The sequence below is a fragment of the Arachis ipaensis genome, chromosome B2 (assembly GCF_059453495.1).
Source record: "Arachis ipaensis isolate K30076 ecotype BB chromosome B2, ASM5945349v1, whole genome shotgun sequence".
In the NCBI taxonomy this organism is placed as follows: Eukaryota; Viridiplantae; Streptophyta; class Magnoliopsida; order Fabales; family Fabaceae; genus Arachis; species Arachis ipaensis.
Genome location: NC_142437.1, coordinates 31,023,701 through 31,046,270, shown reverse-complemented (window position 1 = coordinate 31,046,270; position 22,570 = coordinate 31,023,701). Strand labels below are relative to the sequence as shown.

The 22,570-nt window shown below is 34.7% G+C and overlaps 1 non-coding gene across 1 annotated transcript; it reads left to right on the top strand.

Moving 5' to 3' along the window:
* The first annotated feature begins 4,855 nt into the window (after positions 1-4,855).
* LOC148573475 (small nucleolar RNA R71) lies at positions 4,856-4,963 on the top strand. The gene has a single exon (XR_015905661.1). It is a non-coding gene; the product is annotated as a small nucleolar RNA R71 (small nucleolar RNA).
* The last annotated feature ends 17,607 nt before the right edge of the window (positions 4,964-22,570 follow it).

Below are 22,570 nucleotides of genomic sequence, written 5' to 3'. Positions count from 1 at the left end.
GAGGGATAATTTTCGAAAATTATTTTGAAAAGGAGTTAGTGATTTTTGAAAATTGGTTTTTGAAAATTTGTTAGTATTCTTTCGAAAATTTTTGAAATCAAAAATAAAAATAAAAATAATTAGTTAATTAAAAAGAAATTTTGAAAAAGAGGGAAGATATTTTCGAAAATTAGAGAGAGAGAGTTAGTTAGGTGGTTTTGAAAAAGTTAAGAAACAAACAAAAAGTTAGTTAGTTAGTTGAAACAAATTTTGAAAAGATAGGAAGTTAGGAAGTTAGAAAAGATATTTTGAAAAGATATTTTTGAAAAAGATGAGATAAGAAGATATTTTTGAAAAGATATGATTGAAATAAGTTTTGAAAAAGATTTGATTTTTAAAATCACAATTAATGACTTGATTCATAAGAAATCACAAGATATGATTCTAGAACTTAAAGTTTGAATCTTTCTTAACAAGCAAGTAACAAACTTCAAATTTTTGAATCAAAACTTTAATTGATTATGTTATTTTCGAAAATTATTATATAAAATAAGAAAAAGGTTTTTGAAAATTATTTTTTTGGAATTTTCGAAAATAATCATGAATTTTGAAAAAGATTTTGAATTTTGAAAAAGATTTTGAAAAAGATAAGATTTTCAAATTGAAAATTTGATTTGACTCATGAGAAACAATTTGATTTTAAAAATTTTTGAAAAAGTCAATCCAAATTTTCGAATTTGAGGAGAGAAAAAGGGAAAGATATTTTTTTAGTTTTTGAAATTTTTATGAAAAACATGAAAATTATGCAATGCATGAAATTTTTAGATCAAAACAATGAATGCATGCAAGAATGCTATGAATGTCAAGATGAACACTAGGAACACTTTGAATGTCATGATGAACATCAAGAACATATTTTTGAAAAATTTTTAATGCAAAGAAAACATGAAAGACACCAAACTTAGAATTCTTTAATGCTTACGCACTAAGAATTCAAGAATGCATATGATAAACATGAAAAGACACAAAACAGAAAATCATCAAGATCAAACAAGAAGACTTACCAAGAACAACTTGAAGATCATGAAGAACACTATGAATGCATGATATTTTCGAAAAAATGCAAGATGCATATGCAATTGACACCAAACTTATAACATGACTCAAGACTCAAACAAGAAACAGAAAAATATTTTTGATTTTTATGATTTTCTAATTTTTTTGGTATTTTTCGAAAATTAATTGAAAAAGGAAAATAAGGATTCCAAAATTTTTAATATGAATTCCAGGAATCTTGCCATGTTAATCTAAAGCTTCAGTCCAGGAATTAGACATGGCTCATTAGCCAGCCAAGCTTTCAATGAAAGCTCCGGTCCAAAACACTAGACATGGCCAATGGCCAGCCAAGCTTTAGCATGTAATTCAGATATGACATGCCTGACATACTCATTCCCAAAGAAATAGACATGGCTTTACAGCCAACCAGGCTTCAACATGCTTCATGAAACACTAGAATTCATTCTTAAAAATTTTGAATAAAAATTTTTTGAAAACATTTTTATTTTTTTATTTTTTGAAAACAGATGAGAAAATTTTAGAAATATTTTTGAAAATTTTTTGAAAAGAAAACGAAAAGAAAATTACCTAATCTGAGCAACAAGATGAACCGTCAGTTGTCCAAACTCAAACAATCCCCGGCAACGGCGCCAAAAACTTGGTGCACGAAATTGTGATCTCCAGGCTCGTACAAATCCTGGTAATGGCTCCAAAGCTTGGTGCTCTGATCTTAATTCATAATTGTCACAACTTCGATACAACTAACCAGCAAGTGCACTGGGTCGTCCAAGTAATACCTTACGTGAGTAAGGGTCGAATCCCACGGAGATTGTTGGTATGAAGCAAGCTATGGTCACCTTGTAAATCTCAGTCAGGCAGATATAAAGTGATAATGGTGTTTTCGAATATTATATAGTAAAATAGGGATAGAGATACTTATGTAAATCATTGGTAGGAATTTCAGATAAGCGAATGGAGATGCTTTTCGTTCCTCTGAACCTCTGCTTTCCTGCTATCTTCATCCAATCGGTCTTACTCCTTTCCATGGCTGGCTGTATGCAAGGGCATCACCGTTGTCAGTGGCTACATCCCCTCCTCTCAGTGAATAATATGCTCACGCACCCTGTCACGGCACGGCTATTCATCTGTCGGTTCTCGATCATGCTGGAATAGGATTCACCCTCCTTTTGCGTCTGTCACTAACGCCCAGCACTCGCGAGTTTGAAGCTCGTCACAGTCATTCAATCATTGAATCCTACTCAGAATACCACAGACAAGGTTTAGACCTTCCGGATTCTCTTGAATGCCGCCATCATTCTAGCTTACGCCACGAAGATTCCGGTTAGGAGATCTAAGAGATATTCATTCTAGCTTATTTCATGTAGAACGGAAGTGTTTGTCAGGCACGTGTTCATAGGGGAGATGGTGATGAGCGTCACACATAATCATCACCTTCATCACGTTCTTGGGTGCGAATGGATATCTTAGAAGCGAAATAAGATGAATTGAATAGAAAACAGTAGTACTTGCATTAATCTTTGAGGAACAGCAGAGCTCCACACCTTAATCTATGGAGTGTAGAAACTCTACCGTTAAAAATACATAAGTGAAGGTCCAGGCATGGCCGAGATGGCCAGCCCCTCTGATCTAAGAACCAGGCGTCCAAAGATGGTTCAAAAGACTAGTAAAAGGTCCTATTTATAATAAACTAGTCACTAGGGTTTACATGAGTAAGTAATTGATGCATAAATCCACTTCCTGGGCCCACTTGGTGTGTGTTTGGGCTGAGCCTGAGTGTTGCACGTGCAGAGGCCATTTGTGGAGTTGAACGCCAGTTTCTGTGCCAGTTTGGGCGTTCAACTCTGGTTTTGGATCCTTTTCTGGCGCTGGACGCCAGATTTGGGCAGAAGGTTGGCGTTGAACGCCAGTTTACGTCGTCAATTCTTGGCCAAAGTATGGACTATTATATATTTCTGGAAAGCCCTGGATGTCTACTTTCCAACGCAATTGGAAGCGCGCCATTTCGAGTTCTGTAGCTCCAGCAAATCCACTTTGAGTGCAGGGAGGTCAGAATCCAACAGCATCAGCAGTCCTTTTTCAACCTCTGAATCTGATTTCTGCTCAAGTCCCTCAATTTCAGTCAGAAAATACCTAAAATCGTAGAAAAACACACAAACTCATAGTAAAGTCCAGAAATGTGAATTTAACATAAAAACTAATGAAAACATCCCTAAAAGTAACTAGATCCTACTAAAAACATACTAAAAACAATGCCGAAAAGCGTATAAATTATCCGCTCATCACTCCCCATGGTTGCAGAGGGAGATTCTTGAGTTTTAAACACAAGGGAGTTCTCATTCCATTGAAGGAATATTTCACCTCTGTCAACATCAATCACAGCTCTTGCTGTGGCCAGGAAAGGTCTTCCTAGGATGATGGATTCATCCTCTTCCTTTCCAGTATCCAGGACTATGAAATCAGCAGGGATGTAAAGGCCTTCAAACTTTACTAACACGTCCTCTACTTGTCCATAAGCCTGTTTTCTAGAGCTGTCTGCCATCTCTAATGAGATTTTAGCAGCTTGCACCCCATAGATTCCCAGTTTCTCTATTACAGAGAGGGGCATGAGGTTTATTCCTGAACCAAGGTCACATAGAGCCTTAAAGATCATGGTGCCTATGGTACAGGGTATTATGAACTTTCCAGGATCCTGTCTCTTCTAAGGCAATGTCAGTTGATCCAGATCACTTAGTTCATTGATGAACAAGGGAGGTTCAACTTCCCAAGTATCAATGCCAAATAATTTGGCATTCAGCTTCATGATTGCACCAAGAAACTTGGCAGTTTGCTCTTCAGTAACATTCTTATTCTCTTCAGAAGAGGAATATTCATCAGAGCTCATGAAGGGCATAAGGAGGTTCAATGGAATCTCTATGGTCTCTAGATGAGCCTCAGAGTCCTTTGGTTCCTCAGAGGGAAGTTCCTTATTGACCACTGGACGTCCCAGGAGGTCTTCCTCCTTGGGATTCACGTCCTCTCCTCTCCTCACAGGTTCGGCCATGGCGTTTATGTCAATGGCCTTGCACTCTCCTTTTGGATTCTCTTCTGTATTGCTTGGGAGAGTACTAGGAGGGATTTCAGTGATCCTTTTACTCAGCTGGCCCACTTGTGCTTCCAGATTTCTAATGGAAGATCTTGTTTCATTCATGAAACTTACAGTGGCCTTAGATAGATCAGAGACTAAGTTTGCTAAATTAGAAGTATTTTGTTCAGAGTTCTCTGTCTGTTGCTGAGTGGATGATGGAAAAGGCTTGCTATTGCTAAACCTGTTTCTTCCACCATTATTAAAGCCTTGTTGAGGCTTTTGATCCTTCCATGAGAGATTTGGATGATTTCTCCATGATGAGTTATAGGTGTTTCCATAAGGTTCACCTAAATAATTCACCTCTGCTATTGCAGTGTTCTCAGGATCATAAGCTTCTTCTTCATAAGAAGCCTCTTGAGTACTGTTGGATGTAGCTTGCATTCCATGCAGACTCTGAGAGATCATATTGACTTGCTGAGTCAATATTTTATTCTGAGCCAATATGGCATTCAGAGTATCAACTTCAAGAACTCCCTTCTTCATAGGCGTCCCATTACTCACAGGATTCCTTTCAGAAGTGTACATGAACTGGTTATTAGCAACCATGTCAATGAGTTCTTGAGCTTCTGCAGGCGTTTTCTTTAGGTGAATGGATCCACCTGCAGAAGTGTCCAGTGACATCTTTGATAGCTCAGATAAACCATCATAGAATATATCCAGGATGGTCCATTCTGAAAGCATGTCAGAAGGACACTTTTTGGTCAACTGTTTGTATCTTTCCCAAGCTTCATAGAGGGATTCACCTTCTTTCTGTCTGAAGGTTTGAACATCAGCTCTAAGCTTGCTCAGCTTTTGAGGAGGAAAGTACTTGGCTAAGAAAGCCGTGACCAGCTTATCCCAAGAGTTCAGGCTGTCTTTGGGTTGAGAATCCAACCATAATCTAGCTTTGTCTCTTACAGCAACAGGGAAAAGCATGAGCCTGTAGACTTCAGGATTTACTCCATTAGTCTTAACAGTATCACATATCTGCAAGAATTCAGTTAAGAACTGAAAGGGATCTTCAGATGGAAGTTCATGAAACTTGCAGTTTTGCTGCATCAGAGAAACTAATTGAGGTTTCAGCTCAAAGTTGTTTGCTCCAATGGCAGGAATGGAGATGCTTCTTCCATGTAAATTGGAATTAGGTGCAGTGAAGTCACCAAGCATCTTCCTTATATTATTATTATTTTCGGCTGCCATCTCCTTTTCCTGTTCGAAATTTTCTGAAAGGTTATCTCTGGATTGTTGTATTTTAGCTTCTCTTAATTTTTTTCTTCAGAGTCCTTTCAGGTTCTGGATCTGCTTTAACAAGAATGTTTTTGTCCTTGCTCCTGCTCATATGACAAAGATGGCACAGAAAAAATAATAATAATAATATGGATCCTTTACACCACGGTATAGGGATCCTTGTGTTAGTAGAAGAAAAGAAGGGAAGAAAATATGAACTCAGAGAGAGAGGGGGTTCGGATTTTTGGAGAGTTGAAGGAAAGATGTTAGTATATCAATAAACAAATAGAAGAAGATGAGAGGGGGAAGTGAATTTTCGAAAACAATTTTTGAAAAAGAGTTAGTGATTTTTGAAAATAGTTTTTGAAAAAGGTTAGTATTTTTTTCGAAAAATTTTTTTTTTTAAATAAAAAATAAAAATAATTAGTTAATAAAAAAGAAATTTTTGAAAAAGAGGGAAGATATTTTCACAATTAGAGAGAGAGAGTTAGTTAGGTAGTTTTGAAAAAGTTAAGAAACAAACAAAAAGTTAGTTAGTTAGTTGAAACAAATTTGAAAAGATAAGAAGTTGGGAAGTTAGAGAAGATATTTTGAAATCAAATTTTGAAAAAGATAAGATAAGAAGATATTTTTTTTGAAAAGATATGATAGAGATTAGTTTTTGAAAAAGATTTGATTTTTAAAATCACAATTAATGACTTGATTCATAAGAAATCACAAGATATGATTCTAGAACTTAAAGTTTGAATCTTTCTTAACAAGCAAGTAACAAACTTCAAATTTTTGAATCAAAACTTTAATTGATTATGTTATTTTCGAAAATTATGATATAAAATAAGAAAAAGGTTTTTGAAAATTATTTTTTTGGAATTTTCGAAAATAATCATGAATTTTGAAAAAGATTTTGAATTTTGAAAAAGATTTTGAAAAAGATAAGATTTTCAAATTGAAAATTTGATTTGACTCATAAGAAACAACTTGATTTTAAAAATTTTTGAAAAAGTCAACTCAAATTTTCGAATTTGATGAGAGAAAAAGGGGAAGATATTTTTTTGATTTTTTTTGAATTTTTATGAAAACGTGAAAATTATGCAATGCATGAAATTTTTAGATCAAAACATGTGATGCATGCAAGAATGCTATGAATGTCAAGATGAACACCAAGAACACTTTGAATGTCAAGATGAACATCATAGACACAATTTTGAAAAATTTTTAATGCAAAGAAAACATGCAAGACACCAAACTTAGAATTCTTTAATGCTTACGCACTAAGAATTCAAGAATGCATATGATAAACATGAAAAGACACAAAACAAAAAATCATCAAGATCAAACAAGAAGACTTACCAAGAACAACTTGAAGATCATGAAGAACACTATGAATGCATGATATTTTCGAAAAAATGCAAGATGCATATGCAATTGACACCAAACTTATAACATGACTCAAGACTCAAACAAGAAACACAAAAATATTTTTTATTTTTATGATTTTCTAATTTTTTTGTATTTTTATTTATTATTTTTTTTTCGAAAATTATTGTGAAAAATAAAAATAAGGATTTCAAAATTTTTAATATGAATTCCAGGAATCTTGCCATGATAGTCTTAAAGCTCCAATCAAAGGGTCAGGCATGGCTTAATAGCCAGCCAAGCTTTAATAAAAATATGAGTGTAATTCAGACATGACAAGCCTGACATACCCTATCCAGAAGGATTGGGCATGACTCCACTGAAGTGATTAGCCAATCCCAAAGCAGTTTGGGTATGGCTTTACAGCCAGATAGGCTTCAACATGCTTCATGAAACACTAGAATTCATTCTTAAAAATTTTGAAGCCATAGAATAATTTATTTTTGAAAACATTATTTTTAGTAAAATTTTTTTTTTTTCGAAAACAAGTGAGAAAATTTTGAAAGGTTTTTGAAAAATTTTTTTGAAAAGAAAATTACCTAATCTGAGCAACAAGATGAACCGTTAGTTGTCCAAACTCGAACAATCCCCGGCAACGGCGCCAAAAACTTGGTGCACGAAATTGTGATGTCCAGGCTCGAACAATCCCTGGTAATGGCTCCAAAGCTTGGTGCTTTGATCTTAATTCATAATTGTCACAACTTCGATACAACTAACCAGCAAGTGCACTGGGTCGTCCAAGTAATACCTTACGTGAGTAAGGGTCGAATCCCACGGAGATTGTTGGTATGAAGCAAGCTATGGTCACCTTGTAAATCTCAGTTAGGCAGATATAAAGTGATAATGGTGTTTTCGAATATTATATAATAAAATAGGGATAGAGATACTTATGTAAATCATTGGTAGGAATTTCAGATAAGCGAATGGAGATGCTTTTCGTTCCTCTGAACCTCTGCTTTCCTGCTATCTTCATCCAATCAGTCTCACTCCTTTCCATGGCTGGCTTTATGTGATACATCACCACTGTCAATGGCTACTTTCGGTCATCTCTCGGGAAAATGATCCAATGCCCTGTCACGGCACGGCTAATCGTCTGGAGGCATCACCCTTGTCAATGGCTTCATCTTATCCTCTCAGTGAATAATATGCTCACGCACCCTGTCACGGCACGGCTATTCATCTGTCGGTTCTCGATCATGCTGGAATAGGATTTACTATCCTTTTGTGTCTGTCACTAACGCCCTGCAATCGCGAGTTCGGAGCTCGTCACAATCATTCAATCATTGAATCCTACTCGGAATACCACAGACAAGGTTTAGACTTTCCGGATTCTCTTGAATGCCGCCATCATTCTAGCTTACGCCACGAAGATTCTGGTTAGGAGATCTAAGAGATACTCATTCTAGCTTAATTCATGTAGAACGAAAGTGTTTGTCAGGCACGTGTTCATAAGGGAGAAGGATGATGAGCGTCACACATAATCATCACCTTCATCACGTTCTTGGGTGCGAATGGATATCTTAGAAGAGAAATAAGAAGAATTGAATAGAAAACAGTAGTACTTTGCATTAATCTTTGAGGAACAGCAGAGCTCCACACCTTAATCTATGGAGTGTAGAAACTCTACCGTTAAAAATACATAAGTGAAGGTCCAGGCATGGCCGAGATGGCCAGCCCCCTAAAATGTGATCAAAGGATCATAAGGTAATCCAAAGATGCCAAATACAATAGTAAAAGGTCCTATTTATAATAAACTAGCTACTAGGGTTTACATGAGTAAGTAATTGATGTACAAATCCACTTCCGGGGCCCACTTGGTGTGTGCTTGGGCTTGGGCTTGAGTGTTACACGTGTAGAGGTCCTTTCTGGAGTTGAACGCCAGCTTTTGTGCCAGTTTGGGCGTTCAACTCTGGTTTTGGCTCCTTTTCTGGCGCTGGACGCCAGATTTGGGTAGAAGGCTGGCGTTGAACGCCAGTTTACGTCATCTATTCTTGGCCAAAGTATGGACTATTATATATTGCTGGAAAGCCCTGGATGTCTACTTTCCAACGCAATTGGAAGCGCGCCATTTCGAGTTCTGTAGCGCCAGAAAATCCACTTTGAGTGCAGGGAGGTCAGAATCCAACAGCATCAGCAGTCCTCTTTCAACCTCTGAATCTGATTTCTGCTCAAGTCCCTCAATTTCAGCCAGAAAATACCTGAAATCACAGAAAAACACACAAACTCATAGTAAAGTCCAGAAATGTGAATTTAACACAAAATCTATTAAAAACATCCCTAAAAGTAACTAGATCCTACTAAAAACATACTAAAAGCAATGCCAAAAAGCGTATAAATTATCCGCTCATCACACAGCCATCCCTTCCCAGATTCTACTCAAAATACCACAGACAAGGTTTAGACGTTCCGGATCTCAGGAATGGCCGCCAATAATTCTAGCCTATACCACGAAGGTTCCAATCTGAGATTAGAAACCCAAGATATATACATTCAAGCTTGTTTGCATGTAGAACGGAAGTGGTTTTCAATCACGCGTTCATAGGTGAGAATTGTGATGAGTGTCACATAATCATCACATTCATCATGTTCTTGGGTGCGAATGAATATCTTGGAGAAGAAATAGACTTGAGTTGAATAGAAAAACAATAGTATTTTGTATTAATTCATGAAGAACAGCAGAGCTCCACACCTTAATCTATGGTGTGTAAAAACTCCACCGTTGAGAATACAAAAGTGATAATGGAGGTCATTGGCTTTGGCCCCAGAGAGGGAACCAGAAGAACCAAGATGAAAATACAATAGTAAAAGGTCCTATTTATAGAGAACTAGTAGCCTAGGGTTTACAGAAATAAGTAATTAATGCAGAAATCTTCTTCCGGGCTCACTTGGTGTGTGCTTGGGCTGAGCATTGAAGCTTCCATGTGTAGAGACTTTTCTTGGAGTTAAACGCCAGCTTTTGTGCCAGTTTGGGCGTTTATCTCCAGCTTTTATGCCAGTTCCGACGTTAAACGCCAGAATTCTTGAGCTGACTTGGAACGCCTGTTTGGGCCATCAAATCTCGGGCAAAGTATGGACTATTATATATTTCTGGAAAGCCCAGGATGTCTACTTTCCAACGCAATTAAGAGCGCGCCAATTGGGCTTCTTTAGCTCCAGAAAATCTACTTCGAGTGTAGGGAGGTCAGAATCCAACAGCATCTGCAGTCCTTTTTCAGCCTCTGAATCAGATTTTTGCTCAGGTCCCTCAATTTCAGCCAGAAAATACTTGAAATTATAGAAAAATACACAAACTCATAGTAAAGTCCAGAAAAGTGAATTTTAAATAAAAACTAATAAAAATATAATAAAAACTAATTAAAATATACTAAAAACAATGCCAGAAAGCGTATAAATTATCTGCTCATCAGTTTGGTTATTGAATAATAAGGTTTGAGGAATTGAGGTGTGGAATTTGATAGTTTTGGATGAAATTGTGTAGAGGAGATAGGTTTGGTTTGGTTGAGTGTAATTATGTGAATGTGGTTAGGTTAGGTTGTGGTCATTTGGATGAGTGAAAATGAATTTCTCTTGTGAATATTAGAAAAATTGGTGATTTCTAGTTTTGGGATAAAAACTTATTTTTGACCAACTTTGGCGGACCGTAACTAGGTCCACGGAGTTCGGAATTCTTCAAAAAATGGATTTTTATGAAAGTTTATTCAAAGATCTTTCCAACGGTTCAGAAATAGTTGAAAAAGGAATTTTGTAGAAGTTATGTGTGGTGGAAGTTTTAGGTTTAAAAATGAAATTCTGCAGCTTTTTAACTTAGTAAATTTTTGGCATAACGCACACCCACGCGTATGCGTGGCCGACGCGCACGCATCATTTTTAAATATTCGCTACCCACGCATGCGCCTGGCCCACGCGTATGCGTCGATGGGCTAAATCAGTTGCCCAGCCAAACTTTTCGAGAGTTGTGCCGGAGTTGTGATGGTTTTGTGCCTAGGGCACAAAACGCACCCACGCGTACGCGTGGCTTACGCGCAGGCGTCACTTGGATTTTCTCCCATCCACGCGTGTGTGTGGGGGACGCTTATGCGTTACTGTAACTTTCCTGCTTTCCACGCGTGAGCATGGGCGACCCACACGCGTGACCCTGTTTTCACCCCCAAAACTAATTTTGAGTGTTCAAAACCGAATTTCAGACTTCTAAGTCTCCACTCTCACCCTTTATGTCCTAAATCTTTATAGTATGCCTAGCGATGGGAAGAGACTAGGAGATGTGATAACTTGTGGACAAAGTAAGGGGAGAATTAATGATGAGTTATGATTAATGATGACTGTATGAGTTGTTGAGGGTGATGATGGGAGTGCGGTGTATGCCGTGAGCCAACTGACTGTATTTGATAATGATTATTGGCTGGTTATGGATAATGCCATGAGCCGGATGGCTATGATAAATATTGATTTATGACTGGAAATGAGAATATGGCTTTGAATGATTGCTTTATATCGAGCTCTCTTTCTCGGAAGTGCGACCCCAGAGAGATGAAGAAAGGTGAGGATCCCCTTCTTTGTTTCTCCTCGTATTGTAAAATCGCCCCCAGCGAGATGGTGGGAGGTTAGGATCCCCTCCTTAGTTCCTTCTGGGCATATGAGAACATACCTCCTGGGTAGATACAAGGGTTGTGGTTGCGCCCCACTTGCTCCAGGTTGGTTAGTATAGAGGCTCCTCGGGTGGACGCAAGAGTTGTGGTTTCGTCCCACTTACCCCGGGTTATTATGGGTGATGTAAAAATGTGCAATCATGTGATGTATAAATGACGATATGGTCATGATGAATGATTATGGAATGTTATGAATGAATGTGGAATGATTATCTGAGATACGAATTTTTCTGGATGAAAGCAGTGACTAGCTGCCACGAGCTCCAGGTTGAGCCTCGATACTCTGCTAACCCTATGTTGTAAGTGTGGCCGGACACTGTGAAAGTTCTGGATGAGCTCGCCCCCGTGATAAACACCAGTGTGGGTGTTGTATGGATAAACACCAGTGTGGGTATTGTATGATTATGATTATGTTCATGATTATGATTGTGAATAACTCGAGTTGGGGATGCACGACAGAGGGACAGTCTAATGGTTAGCTACCAGGACTTGTCGGGTTGGCTTTATAACCGACAGATGAGACTCATCAGCCATAGGGTAGGCATTTATCATTTGCATATGTTTGAATTGTTTGGGTTTGCCTATTTGTTTTGGATTGCTATATCATATATCCTATGTTACCTGATTATATGCTACTTGTTCTACTTGTACTTTAATTGTGAATTACTTGCCTGTATTGCTTGTGTTTGTACAATTGATAGGTCCCTGATGAGAGGAACTTTTGTGTGATCTAGAAATTTGCAGATAAATCCTCGTAGCAAGTATAGTTTCTAAACCAACAAAAGTCCTTTCGTACAAATGTTTTGGTTGTCACAAGTAACAAACCCCTAAATAAATTGATAACCGAAGTATTCAAACCTCAGGTCGTCTTCTCAAGGAACTGCAGGGAAGTATGTTCTTATTATTGGTTATGGAGGTTGTAAATTGGGGTTTTGAGAATGAGGAGCGAATGGTTTAATCAGCAATTAAAGTAAATGAAGAACAAGTAATTTAAATGGCAAGTAAAATAAATAGATGACTGTAAATAAACTTTTGGCAAGGTATGAGAAATTAGAGGTCATATCCTAGCTATCCTTATCAATGATGATGAAAATTGAATCTTAATTCCACCTTGTTAACCTTTACTAAGGCAAAGGAAGGTCAAGGGATTAATTGGTTTGATCTTCGGATCCTATTTATTTCCTAAGAAAAGATTGGGATTATTGAAGTTCAATTTAATTAACAAAGATAACAATTATCAATCATGTTTGAGTTTGATAACTCCTGAGTTACTGATTTTTTAATCAAGACCAAAAGGAGAAAAGTAAATCTACTGGAATAAAAATGTCTTCAGATGGGAATAACAATAATGTAAATAAAAGAAAGCAATAATAAACTGAAATACCCCAATTAACATTAATTCAAAGAGTAATCTGTAACATAGAAGAATTCATAAATAAAATTGGGAAAATAATAAAAAGGAATATTGAACCTGATAAAAAGAGATAATCCTGAAAGCGCATAAAATCCTAATTCTAAATCCTAATCCTAAAGAAAGGAGAGAGAGGAGATAACCTCTCTCTAAACTAAATCTAAATCATGGAAAACTAACTAATTGGAGACTCTCTTTGAATGGATGCATTCCCCCACTTCATAACCTCTGGTCTATGCCTTCTGGACTTGGATTTGGGCCAAAAAGGGCTTCAGAATTCGCTATGAGCGTTTTCTGCAATTTCTGGTGCGTGGCCTCTGTCACGCGTCCGCGTGGGTCACGCGGTCACGTCATTCGGAGTTTTCCTTGTCACGCGGTCGCGTCAGTCATGCGACCGTATCATATGTGTTTCGCTCGAGGCGCGCAGTCACGTCAGTCATGCGGCCGCGTCAATGCCTTTTCGCGCTGGCATGCGGCCGCGTCGCCCATGCGATCGCGTGGCTGCTAGTTTCTTCAAAAACTCTATTTTGTGCTTTCCTTCCATTTTTGTATGTTTCCTTTCCATCCTTTAAGTCATTCCTGCCTTAGAAGATCTGAAACTACTCAACACAGGAATCACGGCATCGAATGGAAATAAAGGGTAATCAAAATAATTATTTTTAAGCATAGGAAACATGTTTTTCACATACATCACATAATAAGGAAGGGAAAGTAAAACCATGCAATTAATATGAATAAGTGGGTGAAGGATTGAATAAATCACTCAGATTAAGCACAAAATATATCATAAAATATGGGTTTATCAGTCCCTCATGCTTGTGTCGGTGGAAGCTGAGGGTTGTTCTTGATGAGATGAATTGATGATGTGATTGGATAATGATGATGATTATTGAATGAGATAATTTGAGCTCCTTAGGTAGACGCAATGAAGTGATTTCACTTCCTCCAGGTGAGGATATGAGATAACGATATAGAATTGCCGAGACAGAATAACTGGTGATGGTTTTGTTTATGACTCCGACTCTAATTCGTTGGAGAGTTAGAGAGAGTTGAGAAGCATGAAAGATATGATTTAGATTTAGCATTTCCTTATGACAGTTGCCTTTTTATGAATTAGCAAGAACATAAGGTGAATGTTTGGTGAAAGGAAGTTTAGGATGCTTAGTAAGTTTTTATTACAATGCATTGTATTTATTTGGCACTTTTACCATTCTAGGAACCCATGGGTCGGGGGTTCTCATTCCGTATATATCTCTTGTTTTTCAGATACAAGTCCAGGTGCTCAGAAGTGAGCTGTGGTTCATCTGAGAGATGGCGAAGATCTTTATATTCTCCACTTTATGTTTTGCTTAGAATCTCTCCACCTTTATTTTGAAAAAGCTTTATTATGTATTGAACTCTTTTGAATTTGCCTATAGAGGCTCTTATGTTTCTTTTGGGAGAGATTTGGAGATGCTGTTATCAATTACTTTCATACTGTACCCTAGCCGGCCTAAACTTCACGGGTCGCGACTAGTGGCTATTTACTTATGTTATATATGTATCTATATGTTGTCTATCTCTTAATCTCCTTTATAGCCTTTATCTGTATATCGCTTTCGGCTTCACGCCTTATCTTTTAGTTGACGATACGTGAGTGATACGACTTCGTGATTTTATTTTTACTCTTTTCAGGCTTCTTGATTAATACTCCTTCCAATTATACTTATATTTATGTATTAAAAATCTACCTTGAGAGTCGTACCACCTTATTATCATTGACTTATGACTTGAGCATAAAAATTTGAATATTATGATATTACATTACTAGTAATTTTTTTATATACGTTTCGTAGAGAATTTCAAGACGAACGCGTAGCAGCTAATGGCTCGTCAATCAAAGTTCCGGATTGAAAGATATAAGCAATTGAAGATTCGAGGTGATTAGGTTTTTCCTTCTCCTCTTCTCACCGCAACCCTCCCCCTTTTTGCCAAGTTCCAGCTTGTTTTGCTTTGAGGGAAAGGACAAGAGCTAAACTATTTTCATTTAAGTTCGGCGTTAGGTTGGGTATTAGGTTGGGCATTAGGCCCAATATGGATCCGGTTCAATTGGTTTAGTTTGTTGGTCTAATTTTGAGCCAAAATCTTTAAAATTACTGTTAAAATTTTTATTTTAATTAGTTCTATCTCATAAAACTATAAAATTTATATTTTGAATTTTTTATTAAAAATTAATTTATTAATTAATTATTTGCTAATTTTACGAGGTTTACAGCTCATATCAAGAATAAGTTTAAATCTCATTTTAGATATGTCAAGTATTTCATGAGCAATCTTGTTTTTAAGTTGATTTGTGTAAAAGAATTAATTAAATACTATGTCTCATGATAGATATCTAAAAAAAATTAATTATTCTATTAATTTTTATAATTTAATTAAATTTATAATTAAATTTTTTTATTTTTTATCTTTTAATTAAATTTTTATATTATTTTTAATTTTATAATTAAGTCTTTATATAATGTAAAAAATATTAAAATTAACGAAATATTTTTTTCGTAAATTAATGAAAATACTCACAATTAAGAATTAAATTAGATCTTTGACTATATATTTTTTTAGAGGAATATTTTATTATTAATTTTAATATTTTTTTATATAAAAATAATCTAATTATGAAACTAAAAGCAGTGTAAGATCCAATTGAAAAAAAAAGGTACATATACTTAATTAAAAATTTGATAAAACTATAAAAATTAACAAAATAAGTAAACAAAAAAAAACAAATACAACTTTAAAATAGTTTATATATATGTCTGTGATGTGATTATGAAGAAAAGAAAATATACCTACCTGAGATCCTAAAGTGAAATTATATTCGCTTGTGATATCATAATGCACTTCATTGTTGATGAGAAGATGATATGGCCTTTCCATTAAGCTCGCCATTCAGAGGTTCAAGCATTATAATCCAACCACTTTTCCTGCCCGTTCAAGATTTTCTTTCAGGAATATTTTGTCCTTAGTAATCTATTAGTTAATATTAAACCCTTAAATGAATCTTAAGATTAAAATGTTGAAACTTTAATAACAATAACAATTAGATCTTAACATGAGAAAAAGAAACTACGAGAAAATAGGAAGCAATTAATTCAAAAGTTAATCCAAGTGAATAGGGTACAAAGCAATTAAACAATAGTCACAAATTAAATTAAACTAGACCTAGATTGATATGACATAAATTCAGCTTTTATTCAGTCCCATAAAAGACAATTTACTTGCGTCACATTTCACATTATCCATATTCTAATTACGCAATTAAGGGTTAACATCATCTTTAATTTGCAATAATAATCTAAGGATCGGATTTCTTATAATAAAAATAAGCCTAGTAGTCTAGTATTGCCAATTTCACATCATAAGAAACTTGAGAAACCTAATCTATGCTGAACCGGCCAAGATATTGAGATCTATATCTGTTAATGTACTTGCATCTCATTTCTTAGTCAAACAGTTAAATCTCTTAAACTTTAGCCAAAATAATAAATAAAAAATTAAATATCTTATTTCGTCTGTCCAACAAGAAAGTTCCCAATCAAAATTACAGTCATATTAGAGATATAATAATTTAATATTTTTTTATTTAACATGATATATATGTATAAATTTATGCATGTAATATTTATAATTATATAATTATTATATATAATATTATTTAATTATTCTAGTACAGTAATTAAAGAATATAAAATAAAATAATTTCTGAAGATTTTAGACTTATTTTTTATTATTTTGTAAAAATTGTGTATGTGTATAGTGTGGATTTGGAACTTTTTGGCGTTTAATTTGATTAAGGTAAACATGTTATTTATTTACCAAATTGCTTGTTGATCCGTGAGACAGAAAGCAATTATATTGTTATTGTATATATGTTCAACTTTATAACATGTTTATCAAATCATCATAAAAGCAATCATGCGTTATGCTTTCCAATTCTTTTTGTTGTTTTTGGTATTCATTATATGCTTTCTAATTTATTAAAAGATTATTGTTACATAATCAGTCCCACAAGGCCCACGATCTGTGTACCCGATACTTTTAATAGATCCAAATCTTAATAAATTATAGGATAAAATATCATTTTTGTTTTTAATATTTATAATTTTTTTAAAATATTTTTAATGTTTAATTGTATCTAATTTTGTCTTTAACGTTTTTAGTTTATATCAAAATTATCTCTAAATGTTAATTTCATCTAAAATGTTAGAGACAACATTAAAAATATTTAGGATAATTTTAAAATAAATAAAAAATATTAAAAATAAAATTGAATAAATCGAAAATGTTAGAAACAAAATTGGATAAATTTAAAACAAATAAAAAATATTAAAAATAAAATTAAATAAATCAAAAATGTTAGAAACAAAATTGAATAAAATTAAACGTTAAAAATATTTTTAAAAAAATTACAAAATTTAGAGATAAAAAATATATTTTACTTTAAATTATATTAATTTTTATTCTTTTAAATTAATACAAATCGTATTACAAAATACAATTTTATTTCACTAGCAATGTAAATGAGATACTTATTCGTAAATATTATATTTACATTTAAAAAAATCTTTCGTCTGTCTCGTATGTGGTAAATAGTTTTGCGTGTATATAAGCGTTTCTTCTCTAATAAATCACTCTAACTTAGAGCGATTTATAAAAACGTTTGTCTAATAATAAAATGTTTTGGCTTAAAACGATTTATGTAGTCCTTTTATCTCACTAATAAATCGTTGTAGTTCACAATGATTTACACAGAGTAAAAGAAGATAGAAATATAGTAAAAAATGATGCAGGACAAATGTATAATATTACTATTGGTTTTATTTATATACGTGATTTACCCTGATATTACGTTAATTTGCTAAATAATGGACCCTTATTTGTGGGAAATAACATTTTTGAAAGTAAACATTTTTCAAATCCTATATAGTAGTGTCAAAACATTTTTAAAAAAAAGTAACAAGATGCAGAATGAAACCAAACCAGTGAAAAAGATAAAGAAAATAATGAAGAATAAGTACAACAGAAATTTAAAGTAAAAATAAAGAATTAGAAGCGCAGGATCTTTTATTATTAAAATTTCATAAACTTAAATACACATGAAGAAGTTAAAACATGGCAGAAATGTGTAAATTAAATGGGTATCTATACAAATAAAACTACTTCTATCTATCCGTGTTCATTAGATACATTAGCCACTTGTTCATATCGAAATAATTAAGTTATTGTTTTCGTGAATGGACAACAAAATAACAAAACTAATTAAAGACCATCACACAATAATAATGTGTTGCAAATGCAACTTAAATACTATATTTCACTTTCTTTTCTTAAAGTGGATTTAAACATCTTGAAAAAGAATCTTTAAACTAAAACCATCTATATAAAAGAGATAAAAGTGTGAACATTGAATAATAGTTGCTAATTAAGAGGGTAACAGTAGAGTGTTGATCCTATCTAAAATCTATTTGTACTAATAACTTTATCCGTGAACTAAATTAACTTGATTTCTATATATTATTAATATCTAATATATTTAGAATTTAATTTTGATGAACTGTTAATGTAAAGTAGGTTTACACGTATATCCAATTACATAACGTCATATCAATAAAAATAACTATCTTTCATATTAACCGCATGAATTGTTATCCAAAAAAATAAATTTAATTGTAAAATATTTTACACTGTCAGTATATCAAAATTAATCTCATATATTTATAACCAACAAAAAAAATATCTAATGCATTTATGAGTTAACATTTAAATTGGTCATTATCGAATTTCAAATCAAATACTTTCGTTGTCAATCATTTTTTATTATTCTAGAAGTTTTTGAAAATTATTTTCATCAGATAAATTATTTTTTCTGTCGTTTTAAAAGTGTGGAAAGTTGGTTCTTCAATGAAAAATGAATTATGCAGAGGAAATAGAGGACTATTATTTTGTGCAGCAAAAAAGACTTTAAAACTTAGTGTACCAGTAATGTTTCTTTCACAAATATATACTATAACAGAGATTCTAAGAGTGGAAATAGTCAATTTACACTCTAATAGTACATCAAGAACCATCACAAGAATTAGGAATTAGTTATTTCAGTTACTGATGCATGATGGTTCTTTACAGCCTCCCCTCAAACTCATAGTGGGTTGAGGAACCACTCTGAGTTTGTTCTTAAACTTCTCAAAGGAGGCAGTGGATAGTGGTTTAGTGAGCACATCAGCAATTTGAGAATCAACTGGGATATGAATCACACGTAATTGCCCTTTAAACACCCGATCTTGAACAAAATGCAAATCGACCTCAAAATGCTTGCTTCGACTATGAAGAATCGGATTGGCAGAAAACATCACAGCACTGAGGTTGTCACAATACACAGTGGGTGCAATAGGTTGAGGAATCCCAAGTTCTTGTAGCAACTTAAGAACCCATAATATTTCAGCTCCAACATCCGCAAGGCATCTAAATTCGGCTTCTATAGATGACCGACTCACTGCCGTTTGCTTACGACTACACCAAAACACCGGATTATAGCCAAGAAAGACGCAATATCCACTGGTGGACCTGTGATCTTCAATGTCACTCGCCCAATCTGCATCCGCAAAGACAAGAACACGAAGATCAGTAGATTTTTGAAAACATAATCCATGATGATACGTACCTGAAAGATAACGGATGATCCTTTTCAAGGCTGACCAGTGATGTTGCTTGGGATTTTTCATGAACTGACTAACGTGATTCACAGAGAAGGATATTTCTGGATGAGTTAAGGTTGCATATTGCAACCCTCCAACAAGAGATCTATAGAGAGTTGGGTTTTCATATGATTCAGACCCGTCAGAAATCAATTTGAGAGAGGAGAGCATAGGAATAAGGATAGGCTTGGAGCTAGAAAGGCCTGCACGTCTTAACAGATCAAGAATATATTTTGATTGTGAAATGTGAAGTTCACCAGTGCCAAGCATATTAAATTCTAAACCAAGAAAATAATTCAAACCACCTAAGTCTTTAAGAGAAAATTTAGAATTCAAGTCAGTGATTAGAGCATCAATTTCAGTCTTGTTGTTACCAGTTATAACAATATCATCCACATAGACGAGTAAATAAGTAGTAGAATGTTTAGTATATCGAACAAATAAGGAGGTATCAGCTTTGGTATTAGAAAAACCATAAGTGAAGAGAGCAGAACTAAGTTTAGCAAACCAAGCTCTTGGAGCTTACTTAAGGCCATAAATGGCTTTATCAAGCTTGCACACTAATGAAGGGTTGCTGGACACAAAGCCAGAGGGTTGTAACATGAAAACATCCTCAGTTAAATCACCATTCAAGAAGGCGTTGTTAAAGTCAAATTGGCGAAGTGGCCAATTATATGTAACCGCAAGGGAGAGAACAATCCGAATTATAGAAGGACGAATCACAGGGCTATAAATTTGATTAAAATCAATCCCTTCAACCTGATGACACCCTTTGGCAACTAAGCGTGCTTTATATTTTTTGATACTATTATCAGGACCCCTTTTAACAGTATAGACCCATTTACATCCAATAATAGTAGAATTGGAAGGAGGGTCAATGAGATGCCATGTATGATTCTTGATCAAAGCATCATATTCCTCAATCATGGCTTGGTGCCAATGAGCAGAGGATAAAGCCTGAGAAAGAGTCTTGGGAGAATATTGAGTGAGATCAATGTTAGAGACAGCAGCTAAAGCTTTTGGTTTAAGAACACCAGATTTAGATCTGGTAACCATACTATATGTATTAGACGATTTAGGGGTAGTGAAGAAGTAAGAATGGGAACCTTGGGTAACTGAATTTCAAGACCAAATATAGGTATAGAAGCAGGAGGAACATGCTGATCCAAGGAAGTAGAGTTGACAGAATTAAGGATAGGTAATTAAGGTGAACTCAATTCATTGATATTAGATGTGGACGCAGGATGAAGAAGATTATATGTGTTAAGTGTATTAGTATTGAGATTAGAATTAGAAATAGAAGTGGAGTCAGTTGTGATAGAAGATGAATTAGAATTGGGAACAAGAGATATAGGAGGCACACAGGTAACAGTATGAGACAAAGAAGAAATATTAGATGCAGCAGAAGAATTAGATGAAAAGAAAATTGAAGATTGAAATAATTTTTCATCGAAAATAACATTTCTTACAATTAGAATTTTTTTTCTTCACGAATAAGACATTTGAAGCCTTTGGATTGAGGAGCATAGCCAAAGAAGATGCACTGTTGAGATCTAAAATCTAGTTTATAATGATTGAAAGGTCTGGTGTTGGGGTAGCATGCACAACCAAAAACCTTGAGCATGACATAGTTGGGTTTAATATTGTGAAGCTTCTCAAAAGGTGATTCAAAATCTAAGACTTTGGTTGCTAGCCGATTTATGAGGAAAGTAGCTGTAAGAAAAGCATCTTCCCAATAAGGAAGAGGCAATTGAGCAGTAGCTAAGAGAGTTAAACCCATCTCAATCACATGTCTGTGTTTGCGTTCAACAACTCCTTGTTGTTGATGCGTGTAAGGACAAGAGAGGCGATGAACAATACCCTGATCTTGTAAGAATGTCCTAAATGTGCTAGAAAGGAATTCTTTGCCATTATCAGTTTGAATGGCTTTGAGAGAATGGCCAGTTTGCCTTTTCATCAATACTTTATACTGCTGAAAAATAGAGAAAACTTGAGACTTGGACTGCATCAAATATAAACAAGTATAACGTGTAAAAGCATCAACAAAGCTCACATAATAAGGAAATCCGGACCTAGAAACTGATTGAGCAGGACCCCAAATGTCAATAAACACAAGTTGTAAAGGAGAAGTGTATTCAGTTTGAGAAAGGGGAAAGGGGAGAGCATGCATTTTTGCCATACAACAATGATCACAAACAAAGAAATCAGTAGCTGAATTTTGATTAATAGAAATATTACATTGTTTAAGGACACTTTTTACAATAGAGTTAGAAGGATGTCCCAGCCTTCTATGCCACAAAGCAAGATTGAGATTACAAGAAGCTAAAAAAGTATTAACAGAATTATGATCATATAATGGTGTTAGCACACACAAATTATCAAAGGAATATAGTTCATGTCTAAGAGTTCCTTGAAGAAGTGTTTGCTTGTGGACCTGAGATTTAACAAAACAATGAAAAGGGTGAAATTCAAAGAAAACATTGTTATCTAAACAAAATTTTGATACACTGATAAGATTCTTTGCAATTCCAGAAATGTGTAAAACATTTTTAAGAGTAAAAAGATGATTATTATGAGGGTTAAGCAAAGAAGAAGAACCATTGTATTTGATAGAGATACCAGATCCATTTGCTATATATAATTAATCAGGCCCAGTATATTCAGCTGAAGATATAAGGTTGGAAGAATTATGTGTGAGGTGATGGCTTGCACCGGTATCAGGATACCATGCAGTGTCAGCAGCGGAAGAGGTGGAAGTGAGGTAAGACTGTGGCTGGTAAAAAGAGGAGGAAGGAGGAGGAGGTGGATTAGATGAACCAGCATTGGCTGAATTTGAAGAGTATCCATTGTATGCTTGATCAAATCGATAGAAGCATTGTAAAGCGGAATGGCCTGGACGATTACACACTTGGAAATAAAGACGATTTGTTGATTGCCATGAATTTCTTCCACTGCATGCAAATCTTCCACCACGAGCACC